This window comes from Dromaius novaehollandiae, chromosome 1, assembly GCF_036370855.1.
Source record: "Dromaius novaehollandiae isolate bDroNov1 chromosome 1, bDroNov1.hap1, whole genome shotgun sequence".
Classification (NCBI taxonomy): Eukaryota; Metazoa; Chordata; class Aves; order Casuariiformes; family Dromaiidae; genus Dromaius; species Dromaius novaehollandiae.
The window spans coordinates 165,862,937-165,882,719 of record NC_088098.1 but is presented as its reverse complement, the minus strand read 5'-3'; the positions used below and the strand labels follow the sequence as shown (position 1 = coordinate 165,882,719).

General features: G+C 35.6%; 1 long non-coding RNA gene across 4 annotated transcripts in view; it reads left to right on the top strand.

The window, feature by feature from the left end:
• LOC112985405 (uncharacterized) overlaps positions 1-11,170 on the top strand; it is a 52,280-nt gene extending 41,110 nt beyond the window's left edge. For 3 of the 4 annotated variants that reach the window (XR_010387182.1, XR_010387181.1, XR_010387183.1), the window contains exons 5-6: positions 3,706-3,793; positions 4,451-11,170. This is a non-coding gene — a long non-coding RNA (uncharacterized LOC112985405). The remainder of the gene's footprint in view (positions 1-3,705; positions 3,794-4,450) is intronic. The other variant, XR_010387184.1, reaches the window with a different exon arrangement.
• The last annotated feature ends 8,613 nt before the right edge of the window (positions 11,171-19,783 follow it).

Genomic DNA, 19,783 nt, shown 5'->3' with positions numbered 1-19,783 from the left:
GGCATCATTTCCACATTCCATCCGAATGTGGAAAAAACATAAAAGAGTGAGAATCTTGTCCATGTCTAATCAAGGTCATCATTCATCAGTGACTAGATAATAATTATGCTATGGGTGATAACATAATTTCTTATGCAGATAAGATATTTTGCTTTCTGGTTTAGGTGATAGCAAGTATCCTTTGAAGAACAGAATGACACAGATTCATTCTTTTCAAGATCTCACAAAGAAAAATTATAAGGAATTTTTTAAAACTGAAAGTAATCACTAGAAGGATGTGACAGATCTTGCTTATGTGTTCTAAATATGCTGATAAACTCTGTCACATGACTATATTACATTTCTAAATCATATAAGATATTCTCTGAAGGTTGTATAATTCAGTATTACCACCCATCAAATATAATCTACCTTTATTAAAAGCTGCAAAAGCTAAAATGTCAAACCCACATGATCAAAACCTCTGATTTGGAGGAGAGAAAAATGCAAAGTGACCCAGAACTGCAGTTAAAAGAAGCCAGAAAAACAAGTGGAATAAAAAGTAAAGCAATTTTCTATGGAAAGATGAACAAAGAAGCAACATACACCTACTGTGATTCTTGGGGGTTTTTTTGTTAAGGAAGATGTTTGTTGTGTAATAACCTGCTTAATAGCTCATTAAAGCATCATTGCCTTTATTTACTTCTAATCTTCATGTGGGATTTTGCACCTGCTACATGCTTCCACTTATCAGCCTCAGTATATCTGAAATGTTTAAACGCCATCACATTGCCTTTGTTAAGAACAAGAGGTAGCACTGACCATCTCAGTCATGCTTTCTATAGAATTCTTCATGTTACCTCTTATCTCACACAGGAATATAATGATTCTGAGAAACCTCTAAGCTGTGGCAATAAAACATACCTAAAGGAGATATTAAGCAGTACACTAGAAATGAGTTTCCTGTATTTTATGGTAAATATTATGATAAAAATCATAATCTGATCATAATCTGCAGAGAAATCAGACCAGGGAGGAATAATTACGTTATATGCCTCAGCATGGAGAGACTGGGCCCATGTCTGCATATTCCATTCTCTTCTGGGTAGTTCCCTAACAGAAAGTTAATCAATACTTTGAGAGAGTTCAGAAGAAGGTGCCTAAAGAATTGACACATGAGGATGTATTAAAGAGATTAAGTATATAATGCTTAGCTAAAAGATTAAAAAGAAAGATGGCAATTTTAGCACTGAGGAGTGAGAAGGTACCTTAAGCAGGTGCAAGGAAAATAAATAGGAGTAAGCAGATAAATTTAAGAAGTTGTTATATAAAAGAGTTCCCCATAATGAGATATAAAATGGTTTCTTGAGGGAATTACTGGAAATTGCAGTGCCTGGCACACTAAATAACATCATTCACAAGACAAAAGAAAAAATCTCACAGAGCATAATACTGCTCTGGCAGGGAGATAGGCCAGAGAACTGAATATTTTAACTGCTTTTACTGTGTCTACAAATACAGAGAGTTCATAAAGTATTACAGTCAGGATTGTAACAGACCACTAACATGGCTTAGGGTTTGTGTAGACTAGGCTACTATCCATTCATTGGAGGTAATACAGTAAGTTAAATAAACACAAAGGGCTAACTGGAGATTTACGACGATACCTGAAAAAACTTCACTTTTTTTTCAGAAAATATTTGTTCAAGTCTCTTTAATGAAAAGGTTTGATAAAAAATGTCAAACAAACTTTGAAACTTTGAGTTTTATGACTTTTTTCTAATCTGAAAAAAAAGGCAGTGTCTAAGAGCTTTTTTCCAGTTGTAGTCCCTCTTTTATTCCCATTTCAAATAGCCCTACAGTGAGATGCAGCTGGACTTCTACTTGTCAAAATATCTGTATTATACTAAATCCATATTTCATGCCTCTGCTTATCATTTATAGCAGCCTGGGAAGATTATTTTCTCTCCCCTTGTTAAATACTGTTTACCGTTTTCACTTTACTATCAAACATTAGAGACCAATCACTGAAAAAGATAACATGTATAGCAGAATGTATAGATGTTTTCATGGTTGTTAATATCACAAAGTTTCCTCACTGGTGTCTTAGTCATGTACTCAGTGTTTAGCTGATCACCAGATTTTGGCATAGAAGTTGTTTCTTACCACATACACTTCTGAGAAACTGTCCAGGATTATTCTCCTTTCCCCTTTGTCATGGAGACCAGCAAATTTCATATTGCACAATGTAGAATACTTGCAGGACCTTTCTTGCTGCCTTTTCACAGAACATCACAGCTTTGACTTTCCTTTTTTAAAAATTATGTATATAGATTTCCTTACTTTGTAGAACTGGAAAGTGCTTTGTGGACTGTGGCAGAATTCAGAGCAGATATTTTACAGATACTTTGTATAGAACTTTGAGTGCTTGGGAGTAGGTGATTGCAAGGGACTAAACTCAGTGACAGGTTTCCAGATATTTACTACTGAAATCATTCTTCTCTATTTTCAGTGTAACACTTCTTTAATTTATTAGAAAAAAGTTTTGTCTAAAGCTTTCCAAATATTTTCTGTTTTTCTTCTCCTATATTTTTCCTTTAGCATTTCTTAACCCCTGCAGCTTTCCATCACTTACTTATGTGTCAATAATTAACATTTCTCTGATTCAATTTATTTATTCAATGTGTTGTCAATTTAAACAATTGCATATAACCTGTTATTACCACATTGTTTCTTTTCTCACACAGATGTTTTAGAATCTGGCTTTTTATAATCTCTGTAAACACTTTTTCATTTCTACTTTCTTTGATGATCTTGAATCTGAGTTTCAACCTATGTATACTGTGAAAACTTTCTCTCTTTATGCAGTAATATCTTCCTCCTGGTCATAAATATTTCTCTTTGTGCATTTGCTTTGCTTTTGCCATTATAAAACATCTTATTCTTGAGACAGTTTTAAACTACGCATATGTCACTAGCCTTCTTTGTTTCTGCTTCAGTTTATTAAGCCATTTCTGCATGCATCTGACTATGTCACTGTCTGTATTTCTAACAACTCTTCTTTAAGACTGAATTCCTCGGGCAAAGCAGTACCACATCAGGAAATCTTCATGCTGAACTACCAAGTACCACAAGGCAGAAAGACATATTTTACTATGAAGTAGCAATTAAAACACAGAAGCCATCCATGAAAAGGAAGACATGAGCTTCCTCTATCCAAGCTTTGTGGTTTAAGCACTTTGCTAAAACAGGCTCAAAACTCGTGCCTCTCCTTTTAAATCTGGATTTGGCAGAAGCCAGGTTGCTTGTGTCCTCAGAGAGATATGTTTCTGATCATGTTCACTCCTCACTACAACTAGAGAGATTTCTGGCTAATCAGGAAGGCACCTATTGATTTCAGGTGCCTAAAAGGTGAGCTAAAACTGGAAAACAGGCATTCTTGGATCACTGTCTATGCTGAAAGTATTTTGCTTAACACCCAATTTAAGAGGTACGAAAGGGTACAAGATCTTAATCTCACTACATATGTATCTCCCTTTTTTTCTGTTAGTTTTTTTATGCTGTAATTCCCTGCAATATTACTCTTTAATAATTCTTCTTTGTTCATTCTTTTTGCCTGTCTGTTCTTGAAGCTGCAACTTTTTCTCAGCTTCTAGCTGCCGAAATCTGAGTAGCACATCCTCACCTACTTTTAACTTTCCTTTTTGATGCTCACATTTTATACAGCTAGTATCATTCCTGGGATAGTACTTTATTCTTCCTCCTTGTGGTTCCTTCATCTGGAAATCTGCTTGCCACCTCTGGGAGAAGTAAGGTAAGTGGAAGAGATAATCACTTTTATTATACTAATTAATATAGTTTGAAAAATGAGCAAGTTTCAAACACGCAAGTTCTTCTGATCTGGAAAAGAAACAGAATATCATGACACCAATAGTCCTGACTGCTGTCACTTTTGCAATATTCACGTTTGTCATACCTTTATTTCACTTTTGGGAAAATCCTCTGTGTAAGGATATGTAGAATGGAGGACAATAAGTAAAGGGAGAAATAATAAAGTTAAGACTTACAGAGACACAGACTTCGTAGACAAGGGATAAAGAGACAATGATGAAGAGCGAATCTTTCAGTCAGTAATAATGGGCCATTAAGAAACTGCAAACATCTCCAACCTGGAGTTTATAACCATAAGGAGGACGAAACAAGACAAGCACAACAACTTTTAAATAAGGCCGGGGGGCCTGTGAGACTATGCTAAACTTTCTAAGGAAATATGGGGGAAGGGGAGGAATAGAGGGGAATAGAGATGGGAAGTATAAGAAGGGCTTGTTGCGTGTAAGCAGTTGCCAGTCAGGACACTTGTTTGACTTGCCCTACACCTGACCACCACAGTCAATCCTATCTTCTTATTAAATCTTTTCTCAGCTATCTTCTTTGTAATCTCACTCTCTATCCCATGTGTGCGTGCCATCAGGTCTAGATGCCAGCAACTGGAGAAGCACGGGTGAGTGAATTTGGACCAGCAACCAGGATCAGACCTCGGGCAATGGTGGCTGCCATGTCTGTGGTGCCAGCAACTGGAGTGAGTGAAGTCCTTTAGCGTCAGCCACTGGTGCAGGACTTGGGGTCACAGGGCCCATCTGTCCTGGGCCTGCAGACCAGGTACTGTGGGCCTGGGTGAGTGAAGTCAGTGAGTGACTCAGCATCAGTGGCTGGAGCAGGGACCACAGGTCATGGTGCCCATATCCCTGCACAGCAGCTCCAGGGAGTGGGGGAATGGGGATAGTGCATTTGTATTTTTCCCTAACTGTGTGTGTGTGTGTGTGTGTGTGTGTGTGTGTGTAATTCACTAGCAAAAGTCAAGCTGGACTGGCCAATGAGTAGCAGGCCCATATAGCAGGCAGGGGGCCCAGGATCCAAGCAAGGATATTAGATGGGCACAGGGTTCATGCTGATATTTGAGGGATCTGCAAATGTGCATATGCTTGTGAACTAGGGAATTAGGGAGTGTGCATTTTCACTAGTGAACTTCAGTCTCTACTAGCTCGAAAGGAGGACGGGGACTTGGCTACCTGTGTTTATGTTTTATGTCAGTTCTAGTAATGTACGTGGATGTCGCTGAAGGCAGCACGTTGTCTGCAGCAGTCTGTGTAGCCGGCCCTGTCAGTGTCCTCTGTGTGTGTTTGTGTGCGTCTCTGGGATATACACTCAGCCTCACTACTGGTTGAACCTGCCGACAGGAGAGCAGCAGTCGCGTCCATCAATGGAGAGCCCTCCAGGTCCCCAGTTGCACCACACTGGGCTCCGCAGCTGGGGGGGAGGGATCCCCCGATCCCAAAGCCTGCCAGAGGTGGTGGCCCTTTTAACATTCCTCAACACTCTGTTTTGGCTTTCTCTCTCCTTCACCTGGCTATGGAGATACTCTTCCTTATGGCTTCCCTAGCTCTAGTCTCCACTTTCAGGTCCCAATATGTGCCAAACTCTGTTGCTAGTCTTAACCTGTTCCAGTCTCCTGCTGCCTATCCTTTGGCTTAAACAGAGGAGCACAATCCAGTTAGCCCATTATCAAACAACTCTAATAGCTCTCCAGCTATTTTATCAAACTAGCATAAAAGCAAGAAATGATAAAGTATACATAGAGACTAGGACTGGACCTCACCACTGGTTTCAGTTTCATCTTCATTAACACTTTCTGTAATCAAGTTTAGCTTTTAAAAAATATTTTAAAGTTAACAGCTTTATGTTTATATTAAAAAATCCTCAGAAATTTATAGTTACAGAATCCACGGATATTCTATTTTACATTCACTCTCCAATAAAGATTCTGCTATATGACCACTTGTTTCTTTTTCAGCAACATTTTATCCTTGTTTCCTTTTTCATGGAGAGACTTGAAAAAAGGTACTTCATATTGAGAACTCTGTGGATCAGCAACTGTAGTTTCTTATTCTTTCCAGTCTATTTGTGTTTTTTGCTTCCTGCATTTAGCTAAAATATATGTTATTAAAATAGTAGAGTAAAATATTTCTAAGTAGGCATTTTAAGAGTTTTGGCAGCACAAACAATTACAGATATTGGGAGTAAAATTGATGACTGTAGATGGTACTGAGAGAGGTAGTTAAGCCCTGAACATATCTATATGCAGAAGAAAAAGGAGAAAGGTAGGAAATCAAATAATTTAAACAGCGCTTGGACATAAATCCCAACCTTTTAAATATCTCCAGAAATAAATGTATTCCAGCCAAAAGAGAGAAGAAAACCTGTACTTATAACAAACATGTAGTACTTCCAATGAAAAAAAGTTAATAATTGCACTAACTCTGGTATTTAAAAGATTATGTCAGCTACTGGGAAAAAAAAATGAAAACAAGGCAAATCCTCCATATTTTGTAAGACAAGTTACAAATTAAGAACCATACAGGTAATGTTTCATTATAAAAATAGGAAACCGACATAAGGACTTTTTAATTATTTTCCCTTTGCCTCTTTAAAATTACCATGTGTAACATTCAGATGTTCAAGTTACACAGCCAAGAATTATTGTTTTCAGAAAACTCAGCTAACTCAGCTTTAAATGTAAACTGAACAGAGAAAAGTGTCATCACAATCATGACAGTCACGTACGGAACAGATTGTGTTGCACAGGCTCGGAGCAAGTAAAATCCAACTAGTAACTGATTTAAATAAATAAATAAATATATTGAATTGGAAAAGCTTTAACCACAGTTTACCTTCAGTTTTCTTAAGGCTCTAGGAAACTCCATCGTATGTTTAATGATTCATACTTTTTCAGAATTACAGTACTCTGCACTTTAAGCTTATCAGATGGGTTCCTGCCATCTTCCACACTGAATAGGGTTTCCCTTTCTCTTTCTTTTTTTGTCCCTCTAGAAAGCTCTTCAGGAAGAGGTGGAACATTAAAAGCAGATGTGGGAGTCTTCTTATCTAAGGAAAAACCTGAGACTAAAGATTCAGATATCCACATTAGAAGCTATGCTGACATTCGTCAAATAAAAAACAGTATATGAAAGCATAAAAACACACTCTTATATTTATTTCTTCTCCTTTTCCTATTTATTTTGTTTGTTTCTGTATTTATAGGACAAAATAATAAATCTAGAGGCCTTCTTATTCTACTAAAGCCATGTATAGAACATAGGACTTGAACTGATACTGAGAATAAAATCTAAACATTGACATATTGTAATACTTAACTTCAAATTGCCTAAAGTTTCTTCAGACCACATTAGCAAATTAATTCTATATAAATTAAAGAAAGTCAGATGCATACAAATGCACCCTTTGAATGGATTAAGATGTAGGTAACCCAAAAGGAAATATCATAAAAGAAGGACTCCTGGAATACAACAGGTGCTCTTCACATTCTGCATGATAGGTTCATAGTTAGAGTAATTTAGACCATACAAAACAGTGGGTTGCCTGTAAACATGGACAAGTGCATAACCACAGCTCTTACTTTTTAGGAATTTTCCCTGGCCTCACAGGAAAATAAAGAGGGGACTGTACTTAGTCATTACTCCAATGAGGAGACCAAGGAAGAAAGAATGATTACTTCCTCTAAGGCTTTCAGAAGAAAGGAGCTGATGTGGCTCTTTGTCCTATCTTCTCAGCAAGTTTCTTTTTTTTATGTTAAGTAGGCATTGACTAAAATAAAAGACTATTTACTATTCCCAGCTCCAGGCTTTTCGAGTCTTAGTTTTATACACTGATTCAGGCTCTTGCTTCTTTTGCCTCTTGGACCAAAATTCTTGCCTTCAAGGACAACATACTCATGAAGACTATTCTATAGTCTCTCGTTTTTCCAAGAAAATGTTGACATCTATATTTACAAGAAAACATCACATAACCCCATTCAAGAAAGCTACATATGTTTTCTTTGAAAAAATACAATATCTTCCATATATCTAGTTAAGACAATTAACTTTATGTAATATTTGCAGCTGTAGCAATAAATTTATCCATGAAAAATGTGTTTCTGGATTTTAATCAGCTTCTGGAGCCTTTTTATTCACTTCTTGATTGCTGAGTGAGACAGAGTAGAAGAAATATTGAGGTAGAGACACATTCTGACATTGACCCTATTGGAATGCAAGCCCTGCAAGAAAATTAAGTTCAATAAACTCATTTAGTAATACTCTTTTAATAGACATCAAAGTTACAATCCAAAAGGAAATAATGTCTCACTTTCATTTACACCTAAATATTTTGATAACATTTTAATAAATACATTAACCTTAAATCAGACTATTTCCAAATTTCTAAAGACACCTTCTAGATGTCTTCATTATTTTAGAGGCTAAATATTAGAAAGTATATTTCATAGGTAGCTTTTTTTACTTTTGTCTATTAGACTTCTCAGGCAACAGAAGAACAACCCAGTTTAATATTAGGCCTATTCATTTAGAGTTAATCTGTTTTCACCTCAATCTTTTCTTCCCTTAAGACTTATTCTTTTCTTCCCTCTCTCTCTTCATTGTTCATCAGTACTGTACTGGGAAAGCCGTACAAATATTTAGAAAATACTTTATAGCCCATTTCCTAATATTTCCTAGATATTTCCTAATGAGCTTATTTTCTACTACATATTCCTAGTATCAGGAAAAAAGGGGATCATGTAGATGGTCTACAATTATAATTTGATTAAAACAGGAAGCTGCATGTACTCTCTCTGCTTGCCCATTACCTGTCTAGGGCTTTATCTCTTAAATTTTTACAGAAGTAAAATTTTGTATGAGTTGTATATGAGAAATAGAGATGACTGTTGAGATTCATTTGGCCTTATTTATGTATTTAAACATTAAGCATCTAAGTTGATGTCAGCTTCAGAGCGCAATTCATCTCCTCCTTAATATGTATCTGAGACTGGCAAGACAAATCATATTCTGGAAGCTCCTGTTCCTCTCCACTAGTTTATAAAGCATGTTTAGCCTGACTAACTCAGGTTTAGACATCTTTCATTAGATGTCAGTAAGACAGATGAGATGATTCCCAAGCCTTCTGCTAAAATGCATTGTACGTATTAGCTACGAGGTGCTAGGAGAGTAGCCTCTTATGCACATACGGAACCAAATTCCTTGCTAGAGTGCTCTGTCCAGGCTTGCAGGCTCTAGGTTTAGTTCTCAGACCAAGACCATATATAGGAAGACACACAGAAATAACTTCTACAAGCACAAAAGGATCTCTTTGGGCAAACATTCTGTGATATAAATGCATGGCAAATTTACCAAAAATTCTTTGACCTGGACAGCATTCAAAATATCATAAGATGGAGTACACTCATAAAGTTTTTAGAATCTGCTAATTTTATCCCATTCTATAGAACTGCCTTAAAGAACTTTCACTTAGTGTAATAAATATATTCAATTTAATTTAAAGCAATTTCTGTAACTATCTCTTACTTGCAAATATTAAAGACTAAACCACTTTACTGGTTAAATGTAATAATGAACTGAATGTCAGTAATGAAGTGGCATATGGGTGGAGGAGTAAAAATGAGAGAATGACAGGGTATATCAGGGATGGAAAAAGATACGAGATATATTCATGACTGCTTTTTGTATTCTCAGCTAAAGCCCTGCATTTTCCATTTTCTCAAGATAAAATTTATCCACACAAGCAATTTATACCACCAAGTGAATCTCCTTTAAGTTTAGCTGGAATTCTGTTAAATATTTGAGGTGACATGCATTCTATTCATTATCCTGCTCAGTAAGCATGTCATCCAAGAAAATTTTAAAACACCAGTCTTACTCTGGATTTACACTGATGTAACCAAGAGATTTCTGGCCCACAGACTTTCAGTATGCTTCAGTCAGCCACTTCACATTGCTTTTGTACGTTCTTCTAGACATATAAGCTCTGTGTTTTCTAAAGAGATATTTAATACATTCAGAGGTTATATAGATCCATTAATTAATAATGCATATTCAGAATAATGACCCATGTGTTTGCCTTTCAGTGATTTGTGAATCCTATTTTTGATTTGTTAATGGGTTCATTAATGGGCTCGTTAATGGATAAGCAAATTACCAGAAGGCTGCATATTATTTTTTTAATTTATGGATTCACTTTTGATAGCAATAATCAAAAAAAAAAAGCAAAGCTCTAATTTCAGTTTGAAAGAATTTGGAGGAGAAGCTGAAAATATAGAAATGATGTGGAAAAATGGAAATTATCTTCTTGCAACAGAATAATAAAACAAGCAGGAGCTATAAGTTAGCAGGGGTTTCAAAAGATAGTCATTTTCTGTGGAAGAGGGAAGGTGTAAATTAATTATAAGAGTAGAAGTAATGGAAAATCTGAATATCTGTCTACAGAAAGTGTTGCTGTATAAAGAACATACTGGGTCAGCGCAGCATAAAGAACATATTGGGTCAGTGCAGCACTGAGAAGGCTGCTTCACTAATATTACAAAAATTGAAGTGTAATCTGTAACTCTTCAGAAGATTAAAAGCAGCACAATTTGAAAACTGTTCTATAAATGTTACTTTAGTAGTAAGGCTGAAGAAACTTTTAAATCTAGATTACAGTCTTTTCTCACAAGTTAGCATGCATTTATGGATGTTAAAATGTCAATAAAAGATACAGAAATATGCTCCAGCAGTGTAACTTCCTTTATCCTACTAGAATGAGACCAAAAAAGAACAGAATATCTCTTTCTTTCACCTGGATATTAGAGTACTTCCAGAAAATGGAGAGTTGTATTTTTCATGCTTTTTAGATAAAAATTGAATTGAATGTATATGGACTTTTATATTTGCTACGATCAGTGTCAATGTGTTATTTCTGTCTTTCATAGTTTCTTTTAGCATTGAATTTGATAAACTAGATTTAACAGAATAATATTATGAAGTAACACAGAATTTGATAAATTGATTAGGCTTGTCATCTTGGTTTTCTTTTCATAAGCATACAAAAAAGCAAGCAAGAAATGTTAAATGGGAACTTTTCAAAACAACCGATTTACCAGTTTATTTCTGAATGCTGACACTATTTAATCAAGTACTGTATAATAATAGCAGTAATAGCAACAGCAAGCAATGATGGAAAATAAATAACCCATAAACTTACACCAGAAGACTTTATGGACGATGCATAGATGTAAATAGACAGTGTCATAAATGCGCAGTCTCTTCCATTGTTTTTCTAGAACCAATAAAAGTTGTCATATTGCTCACTGGCTATGTTTTTCTTAACTGCTTGCATCATTGCTTAACAGTAACAATAATGTCCTGCAGCAAACATGGGTAGTCTTTTTTGAAAGCAAGGGTGGCAATCCATTCAAAATTAAGAAACCTAAATCTAACACTCTATCCGAAGGTGTCTGCATGGACATTAGGTGTGAAACATCCAATTTTGGATTTTGGTGCCATTTTACACACCCTGGCACCCAGGTGTCTTTCCAGAATGGTGCAAGGTCTCCTGGTCATCTGATAGCCCAATGCAGATTTCTTGGATGTTCCATACTGTCTCAAATGGCAGTAAAAGTCTAAATTTCACCAACTGAATCAAGCCACTGGTCAGTACATTCAGGAGAGGCCTAGGCAGTGATTCAGCTGACCAGCCACTTGAGGTGGGATTCACTTGCTTAATCATAAGTATCTAGTGACATTTATGGTGCTGCATACTATGCCACTAGGCTTCCAGCTCTTGCTTCAAATACATGTAGGACATGTAAGTTTAGCTGGACAAGACTAGCTAAGCCTTTTTCCGAGCTACACTGCAGTTATGCCTGTGCCTGGCTATTCACCTTGCTGATCCAGACCCCAACCTTGACTCACTGGCTTGACTTCAGGACCTACCTCATCACCATGGACTTGCCTAATGATCTGATGAACACAGTTACTGTCATCAGACCTTCTCTGCCTGCCTTGCTTGGGTACTGCAAGATTGCATGCTTGTCAGTGAGGCCACTGCCCTGCCTGCCTTTTTGTCACCCTCAGCTCCTAGACCCCCTTTCTTGGCAGAAGAGCCAGCCCCTGATGCTCCCTGACACAAAGTATACAGCTGAGTCACATCTCCAGTGCCTACTTCAAGGAAGCTGGACTGCTTGTCTAGAATCCAAAGATTACATTCAATAGGGACTCCAAACTATTACATATAGGCATCTAGCACCTTTTGAAATGTCCTCGGGTATCCTACCTGATCTCTAACTACTGGTCCAGAAGGATGCAGATCTGTTTTAGGTCCTGTGCTGTATTAGCCAGTCTTGTGCAGACATAAAAGAAATCCTAAGCATCTCAAATAGCACTAAGCATCTCTGTTTTGGCAACAGAACTGAGCCCTTGATCTCTATTGACTATAACACAGACATCTACATTTAGGTGTTTCCATCTGGAGTTGATTTCCCATCTACTTTTGCTTGCCATAATTTCTGAAAAGTACTGCATTTTAGGTATTTGAGATAGAATAATATTCTGGATGTACATGAATTTTCAAAACTCACTATAGAAATTCTATTTCCCAATAACCAAGGGTGTGGAATGGGCAAAAACAGCAAAAAAATAAAATAATGCATACCGCCTATATTGAAGTGCTATAGATTAGAGAGCTAATCTGTCCAGGCACCATGTATAGTCATTGCAAAGAGAGAATCTTTCCTCCAGGTGGTGGTTTTTCAGGCTTCCACTCTGAATTGCCTTCTGGAAACTGTTTTCTCCATTGTCTCTACGGAAAGTTGGATAGACTATTTTAATTTAGATACTCAGCTACTTGTGTAATATCAGGCAATACAAATAAACTCTTGGCCATACAGATCCTGAAGACTGCTCAAGAGTCATAAATGTTATGAAAAAATATACATCAAAGTTCTGACCTTTTTACGTCTGTATTAGTGAATCCCACCCCAGCTGACTGTGAGTTGCCAACATGATAGAGTTGGGAAGCTTGTAAAAATAATCGCAGGATGCATCAAAAAGGTACTTCCAGTAAAAGGAAAGTGATATAATTCCAATATACAAAGTTCCTGAAACAGCTCATCTGTGTTTATGAAAGATCAACTGAAAACTGGAACAAGACCAAAGAAGGAAGAAAGAAAGAGGAATGGAGAGTCTTAAGGCAAGAAACCCTTAACCCTGCTTGCTTAACCTATCAAAATTAAGGCCAGGAGGGATTCACTTTGAAGGTATAAATATGTTCTTGCGATGAGCATGATGAAAAGAAAAAAAAAAATTCTCTGGCCCTAAAGATGCAGAAATGCATTTGGTCCCTTTGGAGGACTTTTAATAGACCATGACAAAAGAGACAGCATTAAGGAGAGACAGGAAACTCAAAATTCACCTCTTCATGGCACAGGCTCCTTTCAAAATATATAATTGCTATGCTTACACAGTGTGTCCTGGGCAGACATGAACTTGCTATGCCTGAGCTCTGCACATACCAAAAGCTCAGTGACAGTGTTAATGAAGTGCAGAGCTCAAGTTAATAAACCTTACAGGAGAAGGGTTCATTAACTCAAGCTTTTTATCCATGTTAACACAGTTGCATAGCCTTTGGTCATCTCAGAACTTGAGCAAAGCAAATTCACATCCATTGAGAGCTAAGACAGAGCAAGCTTACGTATATTCAGAATATAACAGGAAAATATAGGTACAGAGCCCGAGTAAAAAACATAAAATTTAGCCCATCATAGGTAGACAAATATTACTCTAACACAAAAACATATAGCTATGCTATACTGACATTTTGAAAGAATATCACTATGGTCACGGACTTACAAGAAAGGGATAAGGGTATTTTAATGAAAAAATATTTTAATGTATAGTCAAATTGACAAACTTATTCCTTCGTATTCTGACTGTAAGTTTAAGTCAAATCTAAACTAGAAAAAATAGACAAATCAGAGATGATTTTTGATACTGGAAAAATTTATAGAAGGTGTAGTTCTTATGACTGAACTAGCTCTTTAAAAAGGGAAAGTTGTTTTACAAATATATATTTTTTATGAAAGATGAATTCTAGTACAAACAAAGATCAATACAGGGAAGTACTATACCTGTGTCATACAAGGGATCAGTTTAAATCATAATCATTCCATCTTGCAAATCTATAAACCTATCAATTGTTTCATTGAATGCAGTGAGTACATTAAGCTACAGAATGTTACCTAGCGTAGTGCCATATGGACTGATGTTAAATGCGTTTGTCTAATATTTTCTGTAATGAGCTCAGTGCCAGCAATATAATATAAGCTTTGGAGGTCTTAGGAAACCTTGTTGGTAGAACATTGCCACCAGAGATTAGAAGTTTGTACAAATAATCACAATGCAAGATATTCATAGCACTGGAGAAAGACCCAGGGATAGTGCTAGTAAATCTGTAGTATAACATGGCAACAGATTTGATACTGCGTTTAATGCTCTCAGATATGATATCATGAAGGAAGGTAGTGATGCCTTGTTTATTTCTTTCACTTTCATAAAGCTTTTTCAAAAATGACTTGTACTGTCATATCTTTAATATGATTAATCTGTCTCTATCTCTATCATGATATTATTAATTCATTTTAGAGACTCATTCATTCCTCATGAAATAATTCTTCCATCTTAGTAAATAAAAATGTGTTCAAAAATGGTATAAAAAATACTAGTATTTTAGGAAAGTCAAATATATTTAACTGAGAACTGAGAATGTTCAAAGTATTCCCTTCTCAGTAAGAATTCTTTCATTATACTTCTGAAGTAATATGTATTTTCAGAAACTACTGTTTTATACATGTTCATACATCAAATGTATAAAAACTCTACAAATAAATATCCTTATTCTGATCCAGTGTCATCCGAACTTCTTTCAGATGACATAGCAGCACTAGTTTAAACCTAGAGAAGCAGCAAACAGCTTCCAGCAAGTGCAAAGCAGTGAGCTGATTATTATAATCATGTCTTAAGATTTCAGGAGAAGCTATGCAATTTATGTGTTCTGATATGATGTCCTTTCAAAACACTAGCTATTTAGACTGGCCCAGCAAAATAACATGTGAATGACTATGACTGTCCATCACATCATATTATTAACTTTTGTATTACATTAGCAATGTTCAATCACATCAGATTATTGTTGCATTGGCACCAGAATAATGTTAGGGTTTTTTGCATCCTTTTAATAAAGGAAAACATTTGTATAGTAAAATATTGTAAAAAATTGGGGGTTTTTTGAACTTGCTACCAGAATCAGTTCTGGAAAAATGTTAGTCTCTTTTGTTTCACTGACTATTTTGCACAAATATGTAAAAAGGGTTTGAATTTCTTCTGGGGTTTAATTATTTTTTAAGAAATGATAAGAAATAAAGAAATACCACCTATATTCTCTGACATGATGCAAAAACTAATGAGGCACACTGCAGCAGTACTACTTGTCTCCATCTGAAATGGGATTTGATAGTGAGTGAAAGCTGCTATTCCTGTGTGCATCAAGGCGATATATTTTGAGAAAATTCTGTTGCAAAGATAAATACTAAAGAACCAGGAAAACCCCACAGCAGATGTAAAAGTCAAGGAACAATGTTTCCATGGAAATATACAGCCACTGAGAGGACAAATAATCAAGGAAAATAAAAATGAGAAACAATGCCAAAAACAGGAGCTATTATAGGAAATTGAAACAGAATTAACATTAACTAAGAATTAATGTATATCTATTATTATAAGAAGTAATTTCAAGAAAAAAATATAGAATCTTAAAAAAGACATTTATGTAAATATTTAATCATCTTACCAATATAATATAGAATTTTATTTCCTGGTAAGGGATTTTTTCTGAATTATTTATAAAACCTGTAGAAAAACAATAGCAGTCTTTAATAGATTGGATAGTTTTTCTAGAGTAATTTCTTCAGAACTTTAAAATTTTTCAATAAATCTTAGCTTCTATTAAAGTCTGTGCAATCTTCCATTGAAGTATTATATGTGTTAAAGAGTTTTCAGAAAGTGTCTTTAAAGTGCTATGTATTTTAAAAATGTTGACTCATGGGTTATTAAACTCAGCTACAGAACTCACACAAAATACCTACAATACTTAGATACAAAGGAAAGTTAAGTGTGATCCACATCAATAGACAACTGGCCTCGTCATGACCTGATTATCTATTTTGTCTTTCCATCTCCTACAAGTGTCATTTGCAGATAGATGACAGAAATGTAGTCCGCTTGTCACACAGGTAATTTGTTGCCACTGCTGCTCACAAATGTGAAGAATTTCATTCAAAGTACTGCATGCTTCGAAGAAACAAAAAAAACATAGTTTTCCATACCTCCTCTTACTTATACCTTGACCACATAATTTCAGGTTGCTTTTTATGAAGGTAATGACAACCCTCTAGTTAACAAAGAAAAAACAAAAATCAACAAAAAAAACTTGTTTCCCTTTGGTTAAAATGAAAATTTCTGATTAATTTCAGATTCACTTGAAAAAGAGGCTATGAATGAGATTAATGATCACTTTCTGTCTTTGAAAGAAAAAGCGCTTCTGTATAAGACAGAAGATTGTTTGTATGATATAATGGACTGAGAGGAAAATGTAATTATAGGTTTCTTATCCTTTAGCAGAGCCACTCTCATTCCTCTCACAAGGGGAGCAGGGAAGACAGCACCAGAGAATTTGAACATCTCTTAGCTGCTCTTTGCATCCTAATAACCGACTCAGCTTTTAGAAAATAGCCACTAATTGCATATTGCTGATTCATATTCTTTGAGGATTTTTTTCTTTCCTCTAATCAGTTTGCTTATATAGCACTGCTATTGATTTATATTTTATCTACAGAAAGCCCAAAGCACATGGAGGGAAGAATTGTCTAGAGAAAATCAAAAAGAATAGAATTCTTCTCACCTAACTTCAGACATCTAGAAGTCTGGCATCTATTCTAAATTAGTTATTCAAATTTCTTATGCAGTCAATGCAGAGTGATAACAACTCTTCAGTGAGTGATTTCTCCCACCTGTCTGTGTTACAAGAATGAATGACTGTATGGAGGTCGCTATCTCTTTCCCTTACCAGCAGAAGCAGCTTACATCATTAATTTAAACTAGACACTTGACTTTCAGATGGCTAAAATCTGATGAGAAGAATCACATCACAGCACGAAGTGTGCACAGTTATGGGCTTGAAATCTTTTTATGCTTCAGGTTTGTGGTGCCTGAATTATGACTGCGCATGGTGCCTCTGTCCACTCAGAATCTAAAACCTGGAACAATTTCCTAAAGGTAGGCACCTACAAGAAAGATCAGCCATGCTAGACCTACAGTATATCTTTTATCAGTCAAAAAGCACCTTGATGTTTCAAAGATGATGGCATAATTAAACACCTGAGTCAATCATTGGTTGTTTTGCTTTGCAAACTTCACAGGCAATAGTGTAATGTACTGGACAACTCATTACATCAAAGTTCAAAAGATGTGGACTAAGAAGAAAATGATGCCCATGATCTTTTTTTTTTCCATTTGATAAATACCTATAAGAAGTTTAACTATTTTGAGATTTCTTTCAAAACTTTGAAACCTCATAAATAAAATCTCAATAAAAGAAAATGTCTTTCCTGGATAAATTAAAATTGTTCATTTCCCACTATTAAAAGACCAAAAGGAAGAGAAAACCAAAACCACCTGATACATATTAATAATATCTGAAAGATGATGATTTTCTAAATACTCTGTTAGAAAAGTGAAACCTAAGGTAAAGAAGTTTGGAACCTCCCCCAGAGATTTTGCCTGTGTAAGATTGCATCTTGAGGCCTAAGATTTTGATCACTTTTTATTAGAAAAGAAGTAACTGTCATGAAACTTAAAAAAAAAAAGTGGACTTGAAAGGGAAAAGACAGAGTGTATTATGTAGATCACTGGTGCCAGAAGGAGTATGCAAACACAAATACTATCTTGAGTATTTTTTACATCCTAAACAGAACATCTGATGCAATGAAGGGAAGAAAAACAGTGAAGGCAAATTATTGTATCATTGCCATTTGATATACATTGTATAGACTCTGTAAAATAATTCATTTGTGGATCAAGAAATTTGCACAGCTCAAAATATCTACTGTCAGGAGCTGAGCTCGTAATTGACAAAGCAATACATATTACAGATGTAACAGAAAAGAAGGAAAAGTGTGAAACTGCAGGAAAAATATCTCAAAGAATTCATTGAGCATAGCTTTTCTTTAGCTAAGCACTAAAATATTCTTATCCTACAGAGAGCAGTTTTAGATACAAGTTGCACATTTTAGTTGAAGAACAATAAATGAACCTTTAAGAGTTGATAGCACAATAAACCAAATTTCTCCTCATTTATCTTTTGATTGATAATCTTATCATCTATTTCTCCATTCCATCCAGTCTCCTGTGCTCTTTATCCATACTGTTCTTGGGATTTTCTTTGTCTCCTGAATGACTGTCTTCTGCAAGCAGACACCTTTTACAACCACATATTCAAGAACTTTATCTTCTGCACTTACTGCATTCATACCTCATCAAACCAGTCTTCTGCAATACCTAATTATTAGAGTTTGCTTTTTTATCATGGCATTGTCAATTCATTCTGTTGACAATCACTTTTAGTCCCTGACTTTGAAATAATAATTGAAGACAATAATGAAAACAACCATTATAATTTAAAAAATAATTTTAAAGATCTTGTCAAGCACATGGCAACAGACAAAAGGTAAATATTAAACTAGAATGGTAAGAAAACAAGTTATCTATCTTAAACTCTAAATGTAAGAATGAGAACAGTCTAATAATCAGTGAAACTACTGAAATGAAAGATTGCAAGTGCTTGTTGTATTTTTGTAGCTACAATAATGGGGTAGAATGGGGTTCCCTTATAAGCTTCATGCAAGAAAAGCTGCAACAATAAGAAGTTCTTGTTTTTGAAAAATGATTTTTATGCAGAATTTCAAAGGCCATCCACAAGAGTAGGTGAGTGACATGGATGGGATTCAGCTGCCTTAGTATTTACTCTTGAACACCGTTCTAGATGTCCTAGGCTATCTGAAACATCTAAACATGTCTGGCATATATGAGAGAGGACCTAAAAAAGACCCATGCCCTTTGGAGGAGCTGCTGGAAGCCACATAGGACATCTTAATCTATAGAACTTAAGATATCTGAAATGCTCTAGGATTTGTACAATCTTTACAAACTGAAACTATTTGTTGCAGGAGTAGATCTGGCAGCAAATATGAGTGAACTTGACTCTATCTCAGAACTCATCAAGTGACCTGGAGAGTCAATAGTACCATTGCACAGAAACAAAACAAAATAAGCCAGAATTTTTATGTTTCCAACTATCAAAAGTCATATTTAAATGCAATCCATATATCATTTATCAATGAAAGAGTGAAAGGAATGTCTTGACACCAAGTATTTTCCAGTCTGGTTTATTGTCTTTTGACTTCAATCACATACCTCTCAGAGAAAAAGTCCTTGGAAAAAAAAGTCTGTCAATATATGGATTCCTGGTGGTAAAAAACATGTTATTAAAGGTGCGAGCAGATGTCAAACCAAAGTGGAATGGTTAATCAAGCTAATACCACATATACCTCATTTGTACCAAAATATTCCCAACAAGAATAGCCACTATGGTTCTGCACAGATTTCTGTTCAAAGTGCATTCGGTCATGAATTTACATATGAAGCTTATGAACTTATGTCAGACTCCCTTACTTCACTCAAAAAGTTTCATTTTTTCACACAGAAAAAGCAAAAAGGTGTTAAGTTGGCAATGACATTCTCTGTCTGACTGACATCCTCTTTCCTCCTATGCCATTTTCAGCAAACCTGCGACCTTCTAAAGAAGTAGT